Source organism: Gopherus evgoodei, chromosome 8 (genome assembly GCF_007399415.2).
Source record: "Gopherus evgoodei ecotype Sinaloan lineage chromosome 8, rGopEvg1_v1.p, whole genome shotgun sequence".
In the NCBI taxonomy this organism is placed as follows: domain Eukaryota; kingdom Metazoa; phylum Chordata; order Testudines; family Testudinidae; genus Gopherus; species Gopherus evgoodei.
In genome coordinates, this window is record NC_044329.1 from 92,147,425 (window position 1) to 92,163,571 (window position 16,147).

At 40.0% G+C, this 16,147-nt stretch overlaps 1 protein-coding gene across 13 annotated transcripts in view; it reads right to left on the reverse strand.

The window, feature by feature from the left end:
* Positions 1-16,147, reverse strand: part of LRRC7 (leucine rich repeat containing 7) — a 369,343-nt gene that overhangs the window by 150,784 nt on the left and 202,412 nt on the right. Inside the window, exons 1-2 of one of the 13 annotated variants that reach the window (XM_030571832.1) lie at positions 13,765-13,789; positions 271-413 (exon numbers count right to left, since the gene is read on the reverse strand). The exons of the other annotated variants lie outside the window; for them this stretch is intronic. The gene's annotated coding sequence lies outside the window, so the exon portion shown is untranslated. Of the gene's footprint in view, positions 1-270; positions 414-13,764; positions 13,790-16,147 lie in introns of those variants that run through there. 13 annotated transcript variants of the gene reach the window in all.

The window sequence follows — 16,147 nt, forward strand, 5'->3', positions numbered from 1 at the left end:
CCTGCTTTGGTTGCATGGCAATTAGGAATATTAATCTGCAAAATGCACGGCTGTGCAACAACACATTGCAGAGGTTTGGCCAAGTGTATAATTAAGCAGAGGTTCAAATAAGGAAAGTGGGATTTTCCCCTTTAAACCACATAGGAAAACTACGCAACATTTAATAGAGAACAAATATTTTGCACAATATTCAGAAACAAAGAGGCAGCCTCCATCAGCATGTAGTATACCAAAATGGTTTGGTTTCATAGTATAGTGCAGGAGAACTACCTCAACACAGTCTACTCGTACTGATGCTCCTGATGCTGCCATTTCTGGTGCCCGAAAAGCTGCTGCCTCCACTTCCTCTGCTGTTCGTGCCACTGTACACTCTCAGGCGATGGGGCAAAGGGCACACTCTGGATCTTCACATGCTAAGATGAGAAAAATCAATTTCAATGCCCAAAAGATGGAACTGCTGGTGTAGAAGGTGACTAAACACTACTATTTGGCCTACTGAAGTGAAATCTTGAGAGTTCTAATTTAGTTCAATATAAAGGGGTTTGAAACAACATGTTCTACTTTTCCTAGGGTGTCACAAAGACATATGATTCTAGAAATAGTAAATGGAAACTGTTTTTCCCTTGTATCAGGTGGAATGAAAATGCATGCATATCTGATTGTCAAGGGAAAAAGTGTTTGTGTGTAGTATGTAAAAAAAGAATTTCAAAAAAAGGCCACCCTCTTGATATTTCCTCTTATATATGCTGCTAAAATTACTGTTAGCTTTGTTTATTGTAGAGTTGAACCTGAGCTCCAAAACAAGGTTCTCAGTTTGGGTTCAGGTTTTGAACCCTACTGAATTTAGGGACTGGTCAGATTTCAGATTCTGCTTTCAGAGAGGCCCAAATTGCACAATTTTGACTTGTATTGCATCTGAATTTCTTCCCCTATATAGCTTCCATATAGGGGAGGAGAACTGGATACAGGATTTCGGTTCATGTCCATCTCTGTTTAATTGGTTATATGAGTACAGAATAAATCCCCATTATATAACAAAGTTCTCTACCCTATCATGTTTCTCTCTCAATATTTTTTATTGTGTTTTTCAAAATCTCCCATTTTCCCCCTCTTTTTACTTTACACCTTCCTTTTTGGATTTCTGCACCTTCTTTCTGCACAATGTGTCTTGCACAGCCAATAAATAAATAAATAAAAGCTGGAAAATATATTGCTATCCTCTTTTCTCAGTCCAAATTACATGAAAAACAGCCTTACATGGTGCACAAATCTTGTCAGAATGTCGGCCACAGGGTTTGAGCCCATACAGGAATCCTTCTTGTATATCCCTAGAAGGAAGCCATCTGCTCACTATTCTCACTGAATAAGTAAGCTATGTAACATAGCACTGGCTGCTTTCTGTAGGATACCATGCTGAACAGGACCTGTTGAGACAGTAAGTAGCACTTATCTGCTGCTCCCTAGGTAGCAGCAAAAAGGCCCATGATGTAGTGGCATGTCTGAGTGCACATCAAAGCCCAAATAAATATATTCTGTATGTTGTATTTCCAAACACAGTAAAAAAGCCAATATTTCCAGACAAGGATTAACTACCTTTGCACAGGTTTCAGAGTGGTAGCCGTGTTAGTCTGTATCAGCAAAAACACCTAGGAGTACTTGTAGCACTTAATGGCATGGATACACTTGCAGACGTAGAGCGCTATGAGTTAAACCTGCCTTCGTACAGCACAGTAGCGAAAGTGATGCAGTCTGTTCACACTGACAGCTTCAAGCGCACTGGCCTGGCCACATTTGCAGCACTTGCAGCAGCATTGGGAGCAGTGCATTATGGGAAGCTATCCCAGCATGCAAGTGATTGCAATATGCTTTTCAAATGGGGGGTGAGGTGGAGTGTGACAGGTAATATGTTGTGTGTATATTGGGGAAGAGAGAGTGGGTTTTTGGGGTGCTGAGAGTGTGTCAGCATACTGTCCTGTAAGTTCAGATCCCCCTCTCTCCACCCCACCCCCGCCTCCCTTTCACTCACTCAAACAGTAAATGTTTGCTTTTCTCAGAGCTGATAAGCAGCCGGATATTCCGAAACGGAGCTTTGAAAGGGCATTTCTGCATTCCTGCAGCTGATTTCACAACAATGACAAGAGTGGCCACTTGACTTAAGGGGATTATGGGATGTTTCTGAAGGCTGATCACAGCGCAGTAACGCAACACCTCATTCATACTGGCGCCACAGCACTCCAGTGGGGGTGCAGCAAGCATTATTCCACTTGCTGAGGTGGAGTACCAGCAGTGCTGTAGCTGCAGCGTCAGAGCGCTCTAGTGCCTTGCCAGTGTGGACAGGGAGTGAGCTAGGGCGCCCAGGGCTGCTTTATTGTGCTGTAACTTGCAAGTGTAGCCAAGGCCTTTATTTGAGCATAAGCTTTCGTGGGCTAATGATGAAGTGGGTTTTAGCTCATGAAAGCTTATACCTAAATAAATTTGTTAGCCTCTAAGGTGCCACAAGTACTCCTTGTTGTTTTTGCCTTTGCACAGTTCACTTCTATTGGCAGCTGAATAAATCCTAGCTCCCAAATTCCTCCTGACTGAGCCAGGCTGCCTCATCTGAAGCTACTGACACTCTGGATCAGATTTGGGAAGGGTTCTTTCCTAACTAGTAGCTCCAAAAACTCCATCAGATTCAGGGGATCACTAATTCCTTCGTTTCATGGATGGTATTGGAATATAGTAGTCAGTGGCTCCAGAGAGTGCCTGAATCACTATTATATGTACAATCCATCCCAGGGTCATGCATCAAACCTGGGATCACTTGCAGCTGAACTCTTGGCAGCCTTGCTCAACCAATCCTGTTGCACAGTTATTGAATACATGTTTTCCTGGTTTTACTTTGTTTCTGATATAGTTGAGAGGTTATCTTCTCAATACCTGGTAACATTATTTTCCTGAATGCTTAAATCAAGTAATCTCTCTTATACACCAACTAAAAACAAAACCTTGAAAAAACTATTTCATTTCCAAATATTTATGTGCATCTGCTACCAAGTTATCACCAGCTCCTTATTCTGGAATCCCAGATACTGGGCTGGTGATTGGTGCAGAATACACCACAGGCTGGGGGAGTGTGCATCTCCCCTTGCTTGCAGAGCCCTTTCACTGTAAGAGACTTTTGTATATCAAGCTATTTTGCAGGTACAGGCAGTTAGGAATAAGCATGAGTCCTTGACATTTTTTCAAGTATAAGATTGGGCGCACAGTAGAATGTGCTTTGAATGTTGCTCTATAAAAGACTTTAATTATTGTAAGATTCAGCAGTCAAAGGTAAATGTATTAGCATAATCATGTAATCACAGAATAATCAAAATGTAAGGCTGGAAGGGTCCTTGAAAGATCATCCAGTACTATCCCCTGTGCTGAGGCAAGACCAAGGATACCTAGACCATCCCAAAGGGAGTTTATCTAACCTTTTCATAAAAGTGATTGAGATAGCACTTGTAAGCCTACTTCTTTGCTTAACTATCCTTTATAGTTTTTCCTAATACCTAACCTACATCTCCCTTGCTTCAGATTAAGCCCATTACTTCTTCTTGTCATTTCAAAACTTATCAGGAATTCCCTCACTCTTCTTTTCTCAAGACAAAATGTGCCCAGTTTATTTTTTAAACCTTTCTTCAGAGGTCTAGTTTTCCTAAACCTTTTATCATTTGCATTGTTCTCCTCTGGACTCTCTCCAGTTTGTCCACATCTTTTAAAAGGTGGTGCAAATGGACACATTAAAAAGTCTCATAGTGACAAACAGAGCGGAACAATACCTCACCTCTATTACATACAACACTCCTATTAATAAAGCCCAGAATTATATTAGCCTTTTTCACAACTGCATTGTGCTGTTGACTCGTACTCAATTTGTGAACCACTATAAGCCCCTGATCCTTTTTCAGCAGTACTACTGCCTAGTCAGTTTTTCCCTATTTTGTATTCGTGCATTTGATTTTTCCTTCCTAAGTGTGGCACCTTCCACTTGTCTTAACTGATGTTAATTTCAGAACAATTCTCCAATTTATCAAGGTTGTTTTCAATTTTAATCCTTACCTCTAAAGTGCTTCCAACCTCTCACTGTTTGGTGTCATCCACAAATTTTATAAGCCTATTCTCCACCCTATTACCTAAACCAATTAATGAAAATATTGAACACTACTGGACCCAAACCAACAGGACCCCCAATTAGATATGTTCTCCCATTTTGATAGGAAACCTTTTCTAATTACTTGAGTAACTTTCAACCAGTTTTTCACCCACTGCATAATAATTTCATCTAGACCACATTTCCCTAGTTTGCTTATGAGAATGTCATATGGACCCATGTCAAAAGCTTTACTAAAATCAAAACAGCTCACACCTACTGCTTCTCCCTATCCACTGTCCCAGTAACCATGTCAAAGGAGGAAACAAGGTTAGTTTGGTATGATTTGTTCTTAACAAATCCACCCTGGGTAGTATTATTAAAACCTTATTAACCTTTAGGTGCTTACAAATTGGTTGTTTAATATTTTGTTCCAGTATCTTTCCAGATATCAAAGTTAGGCTGACTCGTCTATAATTCTCCAGGTCCTCTTTGTTCCTTTTTTTAAAGATAGGTACTATGTTTCTCCTCCTCCCATCCTCTGAGACCTCACTCGTCCTCCATGAATTCTCAAACTTAATTGCTAACAGTTCCAAGATTGCTTCAGCTAGTTCCCTAAATATTGTATGATGAATTTTATCAGGCCCCACCAAACTGAACACATCTAACTTATTTAAATATTCTTTAACCTGTTCTTTCCTTGTTTTGGCTTGCGTTCTTTCCCCTTGTCTTTTCAATTTATCTTTTCAGTGAAGACTGAAGCACAACCCAGCTGCCCACTGTCTGCCTTTTTGATGTCATTCATTATTAGCTATGCTTCCTCACTAAGTAAAGGACCTGCACTTTCCTTTATCTTTCCTAATGAATTTATAGAACCTCTTTCTGTTGGTCTTTGTCTCTTGCTAAGAGAAACTCATTTTATACCTTTGCATTTCTGATTTTGTCCCTCCATGCCTGTGCAATTCTTTTGTATTCCTCATTAGCACTTTTGCTGTGTTTCCACTACTTATAGAATTCCTTTTTTATTTTCATGTCACTAAAGAGCTCCTGATGGTGTCATATTGGCCTCTTAATATCTTTCTTAAGATTATTTTCAAAAATCTTTTTGATTCGTACCATGTATAGCAATGAATCAATTTACTATATCCAATCTAACTCTGAAATGAAGTCAAAAGATAATAGATTATAGTTCTGGCTCCTCCCCCACAAGCAAAAATCTAAATTTTCTGGAAGAAACAAGGTGGGTAAGGTAATACCTTTTAGTGGATAAACTTCTGGTGGAAGGGACAAGCTTTTGAACTTCATAGTTCTCTCGTTAGATCTCATATATAAGACTTAGTCATAAGTATTTTTAGTAAAAGTCATGGACAGGTCATGAGCAATAAACAAAAATTCACGGCCTGTGACCTGTCCAAGACTTTTACTATAAATACCTGACTAAATCTTAGCTGCTCTGGGACTCTCAGCTGCTGCTCTGGGGGAGTCCAATGGCTGGCCATTGCTCCGGTGGCGCAGTCTGACTATCCCCAGCTGCCCACTGCTCTGAGGCCACCTGGAACCACTGCTCCAATGGCCTCCGGGACCACCACTGCCTCCAGAACCACTGCTGATAAGGTGGCCCACCTACGATCATCCCAGCAGCAGCCAGTGCAGCTGGTCCTGGGCTGCCGCAACAGCTGGCCCAGGGCTAGCTGGTTGGGTGGTCCTGGGGTCAGCCGCACTGGCCACTGCAGCTGCGGAAGTCATAGAGGTTCCGGAAAGTCCGTGACACACTCACATCCTTACTTATATATTTTCTGTGTCAGTTAATGTAGTTTGTGCATCTAAAACCACTATACGTGATGCAGTGGAAAGTGAGAAATAGTAGTAAATTGTATTGACATGCCTTTGTTGAATGTAATTATTCAGCGGGAACCATCCTGAATCAATTAATCACACTATAAGTAATCTTTAATTATGCAGTGGTCCAACACTCAAAAGTCAGTCACATTTTTTACAGTTAATAACTATTACCCATTTTGTTTATGATTGCTGAATTACTGTATTTTAACTTAAATGAATTAAATAAATCTGACATCTTTCTTAATTAGCAACAAACTGAAAATTAGAGATGCTTAAATAGTAAAACATAAGCATCCTTGCTGTGATAGATATGAACATAACTGTACACCCAGGGCCAGATCCTGGTGTTGCTCAAGCAGCTGTGCATTGCTGAACACATTCTAGTCCCCTGGAAGCTCCCTGTGGCTAGGAAAAGCTTTCAGTGGCAGAGAACCACCGTTGGCACTGCTATACCTTCCTCTCTGCTAGCCTTGAGTGTAGGGGGCATAACCAAGGGAAAAAGAGCACAGCATGCTGATGATCTCTAACCACCAGAATGTCTATATGGGGCCATGGGCTCTAATTTACACTAAGGCCCAGCCCAGCCATAACTTCAGGGTAGCTTAAAGATAGTTTAAAGTATCTTTGGCATAGAACAGATCTGAGGGGGCCAAGTGTAGTTTGGATGAAATAGAGAATTGGGCCCATAATTTTAAATTATGGTTAATGAACATTATTTTGTGCCATTTGTTTTTTAACCTAATAAACTCCACCTCTGCACTTTAACTTAATTAAAAAGATTGTGAGAATTAAATAAATATACAAATGCAGTACACAGTATAAATTGTCATTTTGAACAGTTACTGACTGAAATTTCGCAGCATTATATTGCAAGCATGCTTACAGTGATGAATCTTCACCTACATGTTAGTTTTATAGTTCTTTGTTATGCACATAAAAGAACAAAATGATGATTAATACAACCATCTTGCTTTCCAACTAAAAAGATATAGAAAGAAGATTTCCACTTTAGATCATGCTTTACTTACTCAAGGTACACTTAAAACACTTTACAATCATAAGCCAGGTGGTAGAAAAGCAACTATGTAGGCATTCAGCAATTTCTCACTGGCACTTAGCAATTCATTTTACTGAGAGATGGAATACTGGCCAGAAAATTGAGGTTCACACTGCACATTGTGAAGCTTCTACTTGGACAGCCATCAGATATTGACACAAAATATTTTAGTTTGGTGTCTTATGCAGAGAGACAAATTCTGCCAGTGGATAGGTCTGGCTCCAGGGGTAGAATTTATATATTAATATCCTGGCGTGTGTGCAGTGCCATTCATTCAAGGATCTCAATGTACTTTACTTAAGCCTCTCAAAAATCCTACAAAATTATTTTTATTTGAGGAACATCCTGGTTCATGGCTGATGGAAAACAGTCATGTGACACTTTATATTAGTAAATTTATATTGATTATTTCAGGGAACTCTGGAGTAATGTTATCCAATCAGATCATACATGCATCTTAACTGGCTACAATGACTTAAACTGACCTATTACCCTCTTCCCTAGAGTTAAATATGTTTTTCTGGACCTCTAATAATAGTTTTAGAATGCTAGTTTTAGTGGGAAAAAATGTGACACTTGTGAAATTCACAGCTGTGAGATTTGTAAAGATGTCTAAATAAAGGCATGCAGAATATATGTAAAAATATATACATAGACATACACAAGTCTCTGGATGAAGACAAAAGGGAAAAAAAAGAAGGGGTGACCGTGCTAGGGGATCTACTATGGATCACCAAATCAAGAGGAGAGGGCAGATAAGGCATTCCCAGAACAACAGAAATAGCCAAAACACAAGACATGGTAGTCATGGGGAAATTTAACTAGCCAGATATATTGGAAAAGTAATACAGTAAAACACAAAATGTCAAAAAAATATTCTTGGAATGTGCAGGGGACTTCTTGTTTCAGAAATAACTGGCAGGGCAACTATTTTAAACTTGATTCTGACCAAGAGAGAGGACTTGTTGTAAATCTGAAGGTGGCAGGCAAGTTGGGTGAAAAAGAAGAACAAAGAGGATTCAGGGACTTATAGATTCAGTCAGCCTAACTTCAATACTTGGAAAGATACCCAAATAAATTATTAAACAATCAGTTTGTAAGCACCTAGAAGATAATATGGTGATAAGTAATAATCAGTATGGATCTGTTAAGAACTCATGCCAAACCAACCTAATTTCCTTTTTTGACAGAGTTACTGGCCAAGTGGTTAGGGAGGAAGCAATAGACATGATCTACGTTTATTTTGGTAAGGCTTATGACACAGTGCCATATGACATTTTTATGAGTGGTGTGGTCTAGATGAAATTGCTATAAGGTGGATAAAAAACTTGGTTGGCTGTCAAGCTGGGAGGATGTATCTAGTGAAGTCTTGCCAGGGTCTGTCCTGGGTCCAGTATTATTCAATATTTTCATTAATGACTTGGATAAAGGGGTGGAGAGTAGGCTTATGAAATTTGTGGATGAAGTCAAACAAGCACTTTGGAAGACAGGATTAGAATTCAAAAGAACCTTGATAAATTGGAGAATTGGTCTGAAATTTACATCAGTCAAGACAAGTGGAAAGTGCTACATATAGGAAGGAAAAATCAAATACACAAATAGAAAATGGGGAATAACTGAGTAGGCAGTAGTACTGCTGAAAGGAATCTGGGAAGTTACAGGGGATCACAAACTAAATGAGTCAGTGCGATACAGTTGTGAAAAAGGTTCATATTATTCTGGGGTATATTAACAGGAATGTTGCATGTAAGACAGGTGAGGTAAATGTTCCATTCCACTCGTCACTGGTGAGGCCTCTGATGGAATTTTGTGTCCAGTTTTGGATGCTCCACTTTAAAAAAGATGTGGACAAATTGGAGAACATCCAGAGGAGAGCAACACAAATGAGGTCAGGTTTCTAAACCTTTTATATGAGGAAAGGTAAAAACAAAAAAAAAAACCACACACAAAAAAACCTTGGGTATGCTTAATCTTGAGAAAAGACGACTGAGGGATGATCTGACAAAGAGTCTTCAAATATGCTACAGGTTATTATAAAGAGGATGAGAAGTAATAGGCATAATCTTCAGCAAGGGAGATTTTGGTTAGATAGTAGGAAAAACTTTCTAACTAGAAGGATAATTAAGCACTAGAATAGGATGCCAAAGGAGGTTGTGGAATCCCCATCTTTGGAAATTTTAAAGAACAGGTTGATAAACACCTATCAGGGATGGCCAAGGTATCTTTTGGTCCTGCCTCTGTGCAGGAGGATGAACTAGATGACATCTTGAGGTCCCATTCAAGCCCTACTTTTCTATAAGTTATAGCTTCTTGGTCTATATTTGGCCAATGAAATTAACGTTTGCTTATTCTACCCATTTTACAGATGGAAAAACTGAGGCGGGAAGATCTTACATCACTTTCCCAGAGTGAGTAAGGGGATGATCTAGGTTTAGAAATGCCCTCTGTATGTGTGTGGGGAGGGAATACAGCTCTCCTTCCAAGTGGCATTGCCAGCATGATTATGAGCCCACACCCTGCTGCAGCATTTGAATGCACAATTACTGGAACACAGGCAACACTGTTTTCTCCAAATATTTCAACAAAGATCACATTGGCTTCAACCAGTTCTGTTTAGCAGATGAAGTATTTCTCAAAACAGAATTTATTACTTATATTCTGTTCATATATTGTTAAATTGTAGTGCAGTCTTGCAAGTAAATAGTAAGCTCTGCAATACGGATAAGCATACTGCTTTTGTAATTTTAGCCAGATTTTACATATGCAATAGCAAAAACATTAGGAGCTGATTCTCATTGACATCTACACCAGGGCTTCTCAAAGCTGGTCCGCCGCTCCTTCAGGGAAAGCCTCTGGTGGTCCGGGCCAGTTTGTTTACCTGCTGCATCTGCAGGTTCGTCCAATTGTGGCTCCCACTGGCTGCAGTTTGCTGCTCCAGGCCAATGGGGGCTGTGGGAAGTGGCGGCCAGCATATCCCTGGGCCTGTGCTGCTTCCCACAACACCCATTGGCCTGGGATGGTGAATCGCAGCTAGTGGGAGCCGGGATCAGCTGAACCTGCAGATGCAGCAGGTAAACAAACCGGCCTGGACCATCAGGGACTTTCCCTGAACGAGCGGCAGCCCGACTTTGAGAACCACTGATCTACATTATTCTGATTTGGCAAGGTTTTACACCCATTTTGCATAGTTGTAAATGACTCCACAAGTAATAGGGCAGTGGAGAATCAAGCCTTCCATTTCCTCTCATTAGATGTTGCCTAGCAATAACAAACAGGGTATACAACTATAACCCAACAAACACTGTCTAAAGAGAACGTGATATGTGCTTTGTAACCTGATTTGTTAGTTTTGCCTTTACAGAATGAGCAAGTCTGAGAGACTTGTTTTTAGAATGCACACATAAGGGTTCAATGTTGCAGTCAGTGAGAGTTCTCCCATTTCCTTCACTGGACAGCAGAACAGGGCTTAAGTTAGTACAATGAATTATTAACTAGTATGAGAAAGTTCAGAGAGGTACTACTGAAAACCCAGGGACCAAGGTTTGGCAGAACAGACAGACCTTGGGAAACCCGAGTCTAAGTACTTGGCTCTCATTCACCAGCTACTTATCTAGGAAACAACAAAAACCCCTTTGATCCCTGTTTCTGTTTTTTACATACTCTCATGACAATCAGCATGCTTGTAAAAATCCAGAAGCACTTCCAGAACAAAACCCAAGACCACCACTGGAAATGGTGATGGCTTAGAATAAAATGAAGACACCATTGAAACTGGAGACAATGCATAAACTGTATATGCAGATAGTACGTTATATAGGTCACTGTTTCTATCTAGAAAGAACAAAATGTATACTTTCAGATCAGATGACTTATTTTAGTTGAAAGTCAAAAGAAAAACAAAGTTCAAATAGAAAATCTCATAAGAGAGCAGAGTCTCTTTAGTAGGGTGCAGCAATTCTGCCTCTTAAAATGACTGCAAGTATGTCTGCACTGCACTTGGAGGTGTGACTGCAGCATGAGTAGATGTATCTGAGCAAGCTTTAATCTAGCTAGCTCAGGTACCAAGAGCAGTGAAGACATGGTAGCATGAGATGCAGCAAAGGTACATACCCAAGTATATAACCAGACTCCCTGGAAGGCTTGTACTGGACTAGCCCATATTACAGCCTGTACAGCTGTGGCTATACCGCTTTTGGTACCTAAAGCTAGCTAGTCTACTTTATCCTGCAATCATATCTCCAGCTGCATTGTAGATATAGTCTATGTCTCTGCAGACAGAAGTGTTCTTTGGTACTTAAAGGTGCATTATACAGAAAACAAATGCAACATTGTGATGTAGTTACCTATGTACATAAAGAAATCATCTAGTTACATAGCACGGAAGCTTTACAATACCCATGTAAACAAATTTGCCAAATTTAATATATCGGTACTTTATCTTTATTCATTAGTAATTTACATCTAAACCAACCTGATTTGTATTAATACTACTGAACAAAAGGAATAGGCCCTCAGTCTTTATTCAGTACAAATTAATATCTTGGAGGGCCCAGAGGTGCTAGCCTGCCTGGAAAGGTTGAAAGTAGTAAATAATATTCTAGGAATTTTAGGGGCATCTAAAGCTACGAGACAGTCTAAAAAAATGCATTTTAAAAGATCTAAAGGACAGACTCTGCTACCCATGCAGTTAGAACTTTCTATTTTCATTTTCTTGCAAAAATAACACAAACAGAGTCTCACTGTATAGGTCGGGGGGAATTGGGAGAGAGATGTAAACAGAGATTTAAGGGAAGTGGAGTTGTAATCGACTTTGAAGGTGATGTAAGGGAAGCCACTGAGGGGATTCCAAGACAGGAGTGAAATGGTCAGAGCAGTAGGGAAAGATAATTTTAGCAACAGCATTTAGGAGGTCTGGAGGAGGCAAGACTAATCAATATATGACTACTAATGCATGGATACAATAAGAACAGAGAGAGAAAGATGTAAATTTTAGAGATGTAAATGAAGTGACAGGATTTAGTGACAATCTGTGTATTACACTGGGGAGAAGTACAAGAGTAATCCAAGATGGCACCGAGGTTGCAAGCAAGGGTGATAGAAGACAGTGACATTACCATTCCAGTTATTTGACAGGGATTTGGAAACTCCCCATCAAATTTCTCTCCTATGGAAGCATAAACGGTCTTTCCATCATTAACCTTCCCCAGGGTTTCAGCCGAGAGTAGCTGGCAGAATCTTCAAGAGAATTCTATCTCCTAGTTACTACCTAATTTGTGGGCTACAGTGGCTGCTCACCAGCTCCTTTAACGGAGAGAAGATTGTGGGAACATCGGGCGTCATATGGCATAGCATGAATTCCCTGCTGACTCTGTACTAGAGTCTATACCTGTGGAGTGTATCTAGCTTCAGATTTGCACTCAAGAGCAATGGCTTTAAAAAAAAATCCTACAAGTCTCTGCCCAGTGGGACAGTGCCTCTAGCTCAGTTCAGCTAGTAGAGAGAACTATTGAATAAGGGAAGGACCATTATATTCCATTAGGGAACAATTTTAAACATGTACAAAACTCGATAATCCCAAGTGACAGTTGGTGAGGACACTGGACAAAGTGAATGATGTGAAAGAGAGAGAGTTGGAAAAGCCATTTGCACAAAGGTGAGCACCGAAGAAATGCTGCCAAAGCACAAGTATATGGCATATATAACAGATATGCCTTTTCTACAAAAAAATATTTATACTGCAGTCACAAGCAAACAGTAAGCTCAAAATCTCTCAGACATTCAGGGTATGAAGAAAATCAGGGTAAAAGAAATAGTTAGTCATGTAGGCCACAGCCATATGAAGTGCATAGTACAATTGTGAAATACATGTTGAAGGTTAAAAAGAACTCAGGTACAGTGTACATCGATGCAGCTGAGCTGCTGTAACGTGTCTCATGAAGACATGCTATGCTGACAGAAGAGAGCTCTCCCATCAGCATAATTACTCCACCTTGGCAAGGAGTGGAAGCTATGTCAGTGGGAGAGCATCTCCCATCAACATAGCACCAGTGTGGACAGCACAAAACTTGTGTTGCTTGGGAGGAGGCCTTTTTCACACCCCTGAGCGACATAAGTTAGATGGATTTAAGCGGTAGTGTAGACCTGTCCTTACACTTTTTAGCTTCCAACATAAAGAGATCAGGCAAGTTAACAATTTATTAGGTGGTTGTGTAGTCTGTAGCCAAGTTTTCAAATGTAAGTCAATCACAATATTTAATCATGTATTATAATCTAAGCAGAGATTCATCAAGTGTTGCATGATTTTTATTTTGCTGATTGCTGTTAGAGATAATGAATAAAGCTCTTCAAAACAGAGTGAATTTTTCAAGATTGGAGGGAAACAGATGTAACCCCCTGTGCACCAAGGAGCCATGGAAGTTCTATCTGTGTGGCTACTAACAGGGGATTTTGGGTAGCTGGGAGAACATCTTGGGGCTCATGCTAGCTATGTCATCTTTTACAGAGAGAATGTGGCAGTAGGGGTTGTGGTTATACATCCTGCTACTGGGGATGGAAACAACTAAGAAAGCTCTTATACAAGGTTTTAACCCAGATGAACCACAGTTTGTTCCACTGGGCCAAATTTTGAAGTCCTTAGTCTTTACACAAGCAAAATTACTATTAAAGTCACTTATGGAAGCCACAAATTACCCAATAACACTATGCTGAAGCACTGATTAAATACTGATTCAGAGGAAAGAGGATTACTTACCAAATAACTGAGATCTACTCTATGCACTGGGATTCAGTAGGTTACATACTCCTCTGTGAGTCCATGGTGAATTAATATCTCATCTATGAGGTATGCTCTGCTAGAAGTTCCCTATTTCAGCTGAAAAAAGTAAAACCAAGATCCCATAGTTTCACAGTAGTTAAAAATCCCATACTGTTCTCATTAAAATCCAACTCAAGTAGTCGCTTACAAAAATTCCTTCTCCTGTTTCAATTGTCTACACAAAGGTATAATAAATTAAGTTGAAAAAAATTACTGTAGAGTAAAATAAAGTGTATACGGATTGAAAGTTGACTCATCATGAAATCAGTGACTGATTATGCAGTTATGGATGTTCACTGGCCTCAACGAAGTAAGGAGTTTTGAGGTGGTATTTGAATAAGGAAAGGGGAGTCACTTTTGGGATGAGATGAGGGACAGTATTCCAGACTTAATGGGACTACCTGGAGAGGAGTTTGGGAGAGAAATACAAGGAAGACAGTTAAACAGAAGACTTGAGAAAAGCAAAGGCAGAAGGAACAAGAGGACTTGAGAACAGATATGTGCCACAGGCAGAGGTGAAGTTGTGCAATATGATGAGGAATAAGATGTGAAGCGAGTAAAGAAGTTTGAGGTAGAGGGGGAGGAGAGGAGAGATGGTCAGAATGTCAGGTGAAAGAAATAATATTGCTGCTACTATGCCAGTGAAGAGGCTTAGTTTATGAGCCGCATATTGACCAAAGAGGCGGAATATACTAAACTACTTCCATGTATCACATAAAACTACACCTCTACCCCGATATAATGCGACTCGATATAACACGAATTTGGATATAACACAGTTAAGCAGCGCTCTGGGGGGGGAGGGCTGCGCACTCCAATGGGTCAAAGCAAGTTTGATATAACATGATTTCACCTATAATGCGGTAAGATTTTTTGGCTCCTGAGGACAGCATTATTTCGGGGTAGAGGTGTATATCAGAAGAGGAGGCAAAGCCAGAGGAATCAATTCCTCATTATGACATGAAGTACAAATAATGCTGTGTCAGAATAATCACTGAAGCCAACAAAGATGGCATCTCAAGAAACACATACTCAGAGAACAGAAAGAGACCCTTTGATTTTTGGATCAGCTAAGCACTGAGACCAGTGATGATCTGACAAATCTAAGTACACAGCAGACTTCTTAACATGCTGCAGAGTAATCAGAAAGTAATTAGCTTTATTAACATCCTGGCTAAAAAGGTCCAAACAAAATCTAGATGGTCCATTACAGAGATGGAGTCTGTTCACAAAGTTCAAATCCAAACGTCAACATTAAGGAATGTTCACATTCTGGGTTTTATTAGGATTTAATGTACAGAACCAAAAATATCTTTAGGGAGATCAAACTGACAAAAGAAGTTTTGCACAAAGTCCTTTAAAAAATGTCATACATACCGCTGCAGATCTGATGTAAACATATCAAGCCTCACTAATAAGAGTCATAAGGAATTATTCAGTGCATTTAATTCCAAGTTGTGCTGGAAAAAGCTCTGAATGCTCTTTTAAAATTCCACCACCTAACTGAATGGAAGGAAGGTTGGGATGATTTCCTTGCCTCTGAAATGTCAACTTCCTCTGTGTGTTCACTATATTGTTAAATCCGTGCCAGCAATTATATCCCTGGGACTCATGTAAGAGCAAAATTACTGATTCAGGAATGCACCAGACTGCATCAAATGTTATGTATTTAACTAAATAAAAACAAAACAAAAAAATCCAGGGCAAGGAAACCTTTCAATCCACCCTCAAGGTTTCAACTTTTACTTTCCACTTCCTCTGCCCACCTCACGTGTTAAACAACATAAACACACTGCTATGCTATCAATGTACATAGGGTGCCAGATCCTGGAATCCTGTTGGACAAAGTTCGCTTAAAGTCATCTTTGCTCTCCTCCAATCATAGGACAGATAGGGATCAGTTCATCCCAACTCATAAACTGGAGCAGCCTCTAATTTATAAGAGAAGTATTGGTTCAGAATATTGAAGTCCAAGAAGTTCTGGACACGCCCCCTCTCCACATGCTTATTACTTCAGAAGTCAGAGAACCAGCATTAACTTGCTTTGTGTCAGGCTGGGATTCCCTTCCACAAGGGCATTTACTTTAGGACAGCTTTCTATTCCCTTTGCATCAGGTCTAGCCATTACATTTATCAGGAGCAGAGTATCTCACCTTGAGAAAGCACTTTTTTTTTAATACTAGGAAAACGAATGAATACATTTGCCGGCCCCACTCCTTAGAAGCACATGGACCCCTACTACACAGGATTTATCACAGCTTAACAGGGAGCTGTTTTGAGGATGCCACTTAATAAATATTGGCAGCACATTACTGATCTA